General features: G+C 45.4%; 1 pseudogene across 1 annotated transcript; it reads left to right on the top strand.

The window, feature by feature from the left end:
* Positions 1-4,920: 4,920 nt before the first annotated feature.
* Positions 4,921-7,505, top strand: LOC308429474 (ubiquitin carboxyl-terminal hydrolase 10-like; annotated as a pseudogene). Its single transcript has one exon. The product of its transcript is annotated as a ubiquitin carboxyl-terminal hydrolase 10-like (transcript).
* Positions 7,506-7,764: the final 259 nt, after the last annotated feature.

The following is a 7,764-nucleotide window of genomic DNA, read 5'->3' as shown; positions in this document are numbered from 1 at the left end:
CTTCACTCACTAGAAATGTCCCTTCCCATAAGTACCTGCTTTTAATCATGTGCATAAATAACCACTTATGCATAGGCATGAGGTGGTAAATCAGGGTTGTTCCAAAAAGTTCACTTGGGAACATGGTTTTGTCTTATTGTGCACACACCTAAAACCAGCCAGGCTGGATTGCCCCATTGTCAGTAATCTCCAAACATTCTGGGAATATGTCTGGGTAGACTCTTAAGTGTGATGGTTATTAAAGGAAGGAGTGAGGCCTGCATGAGCTCAGGGTAGGTGGGGTCCTAGGTTAGGTTGCTAACAAGTTTAGCAAAGTGTGTGTGTGTGTGTGTGTGTGTGTGTGTGTGTGTGTAGAGACACACACAGAGAGAGAGAGAGAGACAGTGAGAGACAGAGACAAAAGAACAGAAACACGGAGACAGAGTCAAAGTCAGAGAGACAGACAGAGTGTCCCAAGTGATTTTGAGTCCCAAGTTGCTAAACTATTTTCTATACTTGCCTGGTTCAGCTCTAGGTATACAGTTGAGTATTTAAGGCTCACTAATAATGTTGTTTAGTAATCACTATCATCTTTAGAACCTGTTCATCTTGCAAAACCAATTTTCTCTACTATACACTTCCTCTTTCTTTCTCCTCTTGTTCCCTTGCTGCTGGTGCCCACACTCTACCTTTCGCTTCTGAGCCAGACTGCACTGTGTACCTCACATAATGGAAAACAGCACTGCTTGTGTGCTTTAATTGTCTTCTTTCATTTAACACAGTGTCCTCCAGGCTCCTCGTGCTGTGACATGTGTCAGCTTGTCAGATTCTTGCCCTCACTCCCTTTGGCAACATAATCTCACTGTGTAACCCAAAATGACTTCATACTCAGTATGACTCCTAGTCAAGCACTTGCCTAGTTTGTATCAGACCCTAAGGACAATTCTCATTAGTACAAAACAACAACAGCAACAACAAAAAATAACCTGCTTCCTTATTGTGGCTGTTAGTAACTTATGTCTTTCAAGAAAATTTTTCTGTGTAACTTTTAGAGTTATATATTGGCATGAAGTTATTCATTAAATTCTTTACTTTCATTGCCTCCCTCCCCCATTTCCCTCCCTCATTTACCTCCCACTCCCCCTTCAGTCTCATGTAGGCCAGGCTGGTCTTGAACTTACTATGGTAGTCAAAGACGGCCTTGAACTACAGATTCTCCTGCTGCCTCCATGGCGCTGGAGTTTCAGGTGAGTTCCACAGCTGTAGCAAGCTTATAAGATGCTTAGCGAGTGGTAGGCAAGCATTCAGTCAGCTGAACCATGTCTCCGACTGGCCTTACTCACCTTGCTTTCCTTATTGATTGGCGATCCACACTCTGTTGTCAAGGTTGGCCTGGGACGGGTGGGCTCCGGGGATATTCCTGCCCCAGCCTCGGAGTGCCTGGCACCATGTGAGAGGGTCGCGGCGCTCAGATTCACTGTCCTTTCAACATGCCTGGGATTCAAAGCTACGTCTCCCCTTCATTCTGCCTAGTGGTGATTGCTTCTTTTATTCTGTTTTCCTAGTCAATCTTCTTGGAACTTGATCAATTTTATTAATACTTTCATAGTTTTTGGTTTCATTGGATTTTCCTGCTTTTCATCTAATTGATTTCTGTCATCTATAATTTTCTCCTTTCTGCTTTCCATGGGAATTATATTCCCTTTTAAAGTATTTTAAAGTGGATTCTTAATTAATTTAAGACATTTGCTCTCTAGAGTAGAGGGGTACACTGGGCATTCTACCGAAATGCTACAGCCTCAGCCACCGCTTGATTCTAATACAGACCTTTAATGTTCTAAATTTTCTCCTGTGCACATATTTAGCCATATTCAACAAACTTGAATGTTTCTTCTCATTTTCATTCAATAAATTATTCTTCTTATAGCGTTTTTTGACTTGTATATTGTTTGATTTGTATATATTTGATATTTTTTAGAAATTATCTTTTATAATTAAAAACTAATTTCATTTTTGGACAGTGATAATGTTTCATATAATTTCAACCTTTAAAATTTTTTGAAATATTTTATGAGATACAATATAATTTATCTTGAACTTTTTTGTGCATTGGCAGGTAACGGCATTTTCTCTGGTTGGGTATAAAGTTCCATAATTAATTATACCAGATTTTTAACCTTGCTGTTCAAATATTCTATATCATTACTTTTGCTAGGTAATTTTCTGTCAATTGAGACATGCTAGAACTATCTGAAATAAGGAACTTCAATTGAGAAAATGTCATCAGATATCCTGGAGGCAAGTTTGTAGGCAGTTTCTTTATTAATGATTGATCTGGGGGTGGTGCTCACTGGGGGTGGTGCTACATAAAATTATACTTAATCATACATTTCACATTTTTTGTCCCTAATATCTTTTTATAAATCTTTAGAATTTTCTTTTTCTTTTCTTTCTTCCCTTCCTTCCTTCCTTCCTTCCTTCCTTCCTCCCTTCCTTCCTTCCTTCCTTCTTTCTTTCTCTTAAGGTGTAATCTCAAGCAGTGTGTGCTGGCCTCAAACTCTACGTTGCCAAGATGACATTGAACTTTGATGCCCCTCTTGTCTGCACCTGCACATTGTAGTGGGACCACAGATGAGTGCCATCCCGCCTGGTTAAATGTTAATATAAGTTCATTTTCCTTCTTTTCTTGAGGTTTCTTCAACATTTCTAGCAGTTCTTTCATACTAAATTGTCATTGTTCATATGTGTATATTTGAAAATATTTTACTTTACTTTCATTTCTGAAAGATTTAAGAATTCTAGGGTTAGCCAGGCATGGTGGTGTATGCCTTTGTCCCCATCATTTGGGAGGCAATGGCAGTTGGACTTCAAGTTCAAGGCCAGCCTGAACTCAGAGTGAGTTTCAGGACATCCAGGGCCACACAGAGAAATGCTGTCTCCAAAACCAAAACCAACCAACCAACCAACCAACCAACCAACCAACCAACCAACAAACAAACAAACTAAAAGAATTCTATATTTATTGTTAATATTTTCAAGTCTTAATGTGTGCTTTCTTTTTAACTGCATGGATTCATAAAAAGGCTGATGTAATTTCTATCTTCGTTTATTTGGACATTTATCTGTTTTTTTTCTGGTGGACATTAGGTGTTCCGCTGGATTTCAATAACTTTACTATAATGTCATTCTTAAATCTGTTGCCAAACTCTGAAGATGTATGAGAGAGAATGCTCACAAGCCTTAGTGTGGTTACACTATTTCCTGATTTGGCGTTTATTGAACCCGAGTTGTAGGTGGACATGTTCCTTCTGTTTGGAGTTCTTTCAGTTATTAATGCTTCCGATAACTCCCACTCACCGTGGCGTGGAGGGAGAACTCATCCTCACTGTTCAGAGTCTGCACTCTTGAGGAATGCGGTCTTTCTATCCTCGCTCGGCACAGATGGGCTCTTCCGTTCACGTGGAAGCTCTGGGAATAGTTTCGCTTCCGCTTTCAGATGTTTCCTTTCTGCAGTTAGTTTCCAGTTATTTTTTTTCTCTCGTGTGTACAATTCAGTACTTCTCCAAACAGTCAGGAAGAGCCCTCAGTTGATGTCTGGAGTTCTACTCCCCCACCCCTCCCCAGCTCTTTGCCCGGCGCTACCACGGGCTACCAAATCGTACCAAATCCTGGTATGCTGGTCTTTTCAGGTCGGCAGTATTTCCTGAGCTGGGGCCTGGAAACGGTGACAGTACACTAAGTGGGGCGACTGTATGGCTCAGCTTATGTTTTTCTTACCTTATGAATCTCTGTCTTATGCTGGTCTGTTGTTGTTCAGTGTTTAAAGATTGTCCCTCCTGTTCGGTCAGCTTCTCCATTTGTACAAGGAAAAGGGAAGAGATCCAGCCCCTGCTTCTCCATCACGGCAATAGCAACTGTTCTTACTTTGAAAGATTTTAAAACTGAGCCAAATTCATCCCACCCCCAGAAATTAGGTATTATCGAGGGCTGGTGTGGACTTACAGATGCTTCTAAGTATTCAAGCGGCCATGATACACAGCCATTGCTGGATACACTTTAGGTGGCTTTGCTTGTATGTTTTCTATTTAAATGGAAGGTCAAATGCTTACATTCTTTTAAAAAAAAAGTTTCCTTGTTCCAAGACTGAGAAGTAGGGTGGCCTGGACAGAGTGTGGAGTGTAGGGGTCAGACTGCGCTACTCAGTACCCGTGTCTCCTGGAGAAAATCTAGACACCATCATCCAGAGTTTGGTTCCAAATATGAAAGGAGGCTCTAGGTTACAAAGGCACCAATAAGAATGGCGTCCTTTCAGGAAAGTTTAGGAGACAGGCACACATTCCCAAAGATATAAAAGAGTGGCTTGACCCAAGTTACCACCCCTTTTTGTTTCAAATCTTCTGCCAAATTCTGGAGCTGCACAAGAAAGCGGCTAAGAAGCCAAGCAGAGGGGCTGGAGAGACAACTCAGGAGTTAAGAGTAGTTGCTGTCTGATTACCCATGCTGTGCGGCTTACATCCACCTGAACCCCAGCTCCAGAGAATCCTATACCCTCTTCTGATCTTCATCCCCCCCCACACACATTAAAAGTGACAAATCACTTTGGGGCAGGCTTGTGGACATGAGGAAGCAGGATCAAAGAGAAGAAGTAAGCATGTCTCCAAGCTGCAGTCCGGAATGCTACGTTACAGAAGTGTGAGCAAAAAAAATGAGTGAACCCATGAGTTACAACCTCAGTTAACTCAGTCTGTGGTTTGATAAGGAGCGGCCTTCCCTTCACTGCCTTGCAGCAGGCAAGCTGAGCCTTTTCTGGGTGTGTGGAATGCCAGCCAGAGCCTCTACATACTTAACATGTAGGTCTCTATCAAGAAATGACCAGGGCGGCGACGGGGGACGCGGCGTGAGAAGCCGGAGCAGCTCCGAACCTCATTGAGACGGGCCGCCATGGCCCTCCACAACCCACAGTATATTTTTGGCGATTTCAGTCCTGATGAATTCAATCAGTTTTTTGTGACTCCCCACTCTTCAGTTGAGCTCCCCCCATTCAGTGGGACTCTGTGTAGCATACAGGCTGAAGATGAACTGCCAGACGGACAAGAACATCAGAGGATCGAGTTTGGTGTGGATGAAGTCATCGAACCTGGTGATGGTCTGCCGAGAAGCCCTAGCTATAGTATTTCAAGCACCTTGAACCCTCAGGCACCTGAATTTATCCTTGGTTGTACAACTGCCAAAAAGACCCCTGATGACACACAGAAGGGTGAGGCCTACAACTCCAGCGAGCAGAGCCCTGCCTCAGCCTTGGTTCTGGAAAGCAGCTCCAACGCAGAGGCTGAGACCCTGGAGAACGACAGTGGCACTGGTGGCCTTGGTCAGAGGGAACGGAAAAAGAAGAAGAAGCGTCCCCCTGGGTACTACAGTTATCTGAAAGATGGTAGTGAGGAGAGTGCCTCCCCAGCTGCCCTGGTCAATGGCCACGCCACATCAGTGGGCACAAACAGCGAGGGTGTGGAGGACGCTGAGTTCATAGTGGTTATGCTTCCTTCAGTCATGCCCAGGACTTGTGACAGCCCTCAGAACTCCATGGACTTCATCGGTGACCCTGTCCCTGATAGTCCTTTCCCTAGGACACTAGGTGGTGATGCCAGGACTGCAGGGCTGCCTGAGGGCTGCCATGAACCTGACTTGGGACAGTCTGCTAAGGACAGCTGTGGCTCAGCCCTACGCTGACACCGATACTACTGAGAACCTTGCAGTTGCTAATGGAAAAATACTTGAATCCCTGGGCGAGGACAGTGCTGCCAATGGGGTAGAGCTGCACACTGAGGAGAGTGCAGACTTGGACCCTGTGAAACCCGAGAGCCAGTCACCTCATGCTGAAAGTGTACTCTCTGCCTCGGGCGCCATTCCCATTAGCCAGCCTGCAAAGTCCTGGGCTAGCCTCTTTCATGATTCTAAGCCCCCTTCCTCTTCACCCATGGCGTATGTGGAAACTAAGTGTTCCCCCCTGCCCCGTCCCCCCTGGCCTCTGAAAAACAGATGGAAGTCAAAGAAGGGCTTGTTCCAGTGTCAGAGGATCCCGTAGCCATAAAGATTGCAGAGTTACTGGAGACTGTAACCCTAATACATAAGCCAGTGTCATTGCAACCCCGTGGGCTGATCAATAAAGGAAACTGGTGCTACATTAATGCCACCCTGCAGGCGTTGGTGGCTTGCCCTCCAATGTATCACCTGATGAAGTTCATTCCTCTGTACTCAAAAGTGCAAAGGCCTTGCATGTCAACACCCATGATAGATAGCTTTGTTCGGCTCATGAACGAGTTTACTAATATGCCGGTACCTCCCAAGCCCCGCCAAGCTCTCGGGGATAAAATTGTGAGAGATATCTGCCCAGGAGCTGCCTTTGAACCCACATACATTTACAGGCTCCTGACAGTCATCAAGTCCAGCCTGTCTGAAAAGGGCCGACAGGAGGATGCTGAGGAGTACCTAGGTTTCATCCTCAATGGACTCCATGAGGAGATGCTGAGCCTGAAGAAGCTCCTCTCACCCACGCATGAAAAGCACTCTGTCTCCAATGGGCCCGGAAGCCACTGGATAGAGGATGAGGAGTTGGAAGACATGGGTGAGGGCAGTGAGGACGAGTGGGAGCAAGTGGGTCCCAAAAACAAGACGTCCGTCACCAGGCAGGCGGAGTTCGTTCAGACGCCTATCACTGGCATCTTCGGTGGACACATCAGGTCTGTGGTTTACCAGCAGAGTTCCAAAGAGTCAGCCACTCTGCAGCCGTTCTTCACGCTGCAGTTGGACATCCAGTCTGACAAGATACGTACAGTCCAGGATGCCTTGGAAAGCCTGGTGGCGAGAGAGTCTGTCCAAGGTTATACCACCAAAACCAAGCAGGAGGTTGAAGTCAGCCGCAGAGTGACTCTGGAGAAGCTTCCCCCTGTCCTCGTGCTCCACCTGAAACGCTTCATCTATGAGAAGACGGGCGGGTGTCAGAAGCTGGTGAAGAACATTGACTACCCTGTGGACCTGGAGATCAGCAGAGAACTACTTTCTCCAGGCGTCAAAAATAAGAATTTTAAATGCCACAGAACCTATAGGCTGTTCGCAGTGGTCTACCATCATGGCAACAGTGCTACAGGCGGCCACTACACTACAGATGTCTTCCAGATTGGGCTTAATGGCTGGCTTCGAATTGATGACCAAACGGTCAAGGTTATTAACCAGTACCAGGTGGTGAAACCGACTGCTGATCGCACAGCCTACCTCCTGTATTACCGCCGTGTGGACCTGCTGTAGCTGTGCCCTGTGCCTGTGCCTGACGCTGCTTCCTACAACTCCCAACTCACTAACTACCCACCTCTCTAGTGGCTCTGTAGAGAGAGACTCTCCCTCTGCGCCAGTGGGCTTGGATGGACAATGTCTGGGGGTCTGCACAGCGCAGCTCATGCTGACTGACTTCAGAAACTGGACTATTGGCTTGAGTGAGGAGACACAAGAGCCACCGCTTCTGAAGAGCCTGAGCCGAGGAGGCGGCTCGTACTGTGTCCTGGCTGATCACATAGTGGAATAATAAGTCCCGCACCAGCAGCTCTTGTAAATTTGTGAAAATGAATTTTATCTTTCCTTAAAAAATAATTTTTTTAATTAATCATACTTTCCTCCTTTACCCTTTAGTTTTTGATAAAGGACAAAAACGAGCCAGTTATCAGAGATGAGATAGCCCTTTAAAAGGAAATAAATTAAAAGATGTTGCTGGTTCCTAACAGGAAACGCATTTGC

This window comes from Micromys minutus, assembly GCF_963924665.1.
Source record: "Micromys minutus genome assembly, chromosome: 14".
NCBI classification, from domain to species: domain Eukaryota; kingdom Metazoa; phylum Chordata; class Mammalia; order Rodentia; family Muridae; genus Micromys; species Micromys minutus.
Note: the sequence above shows the minus strand (reverse complement) of the source record. Positions and strands in the feature narration are given on the sequence as shown.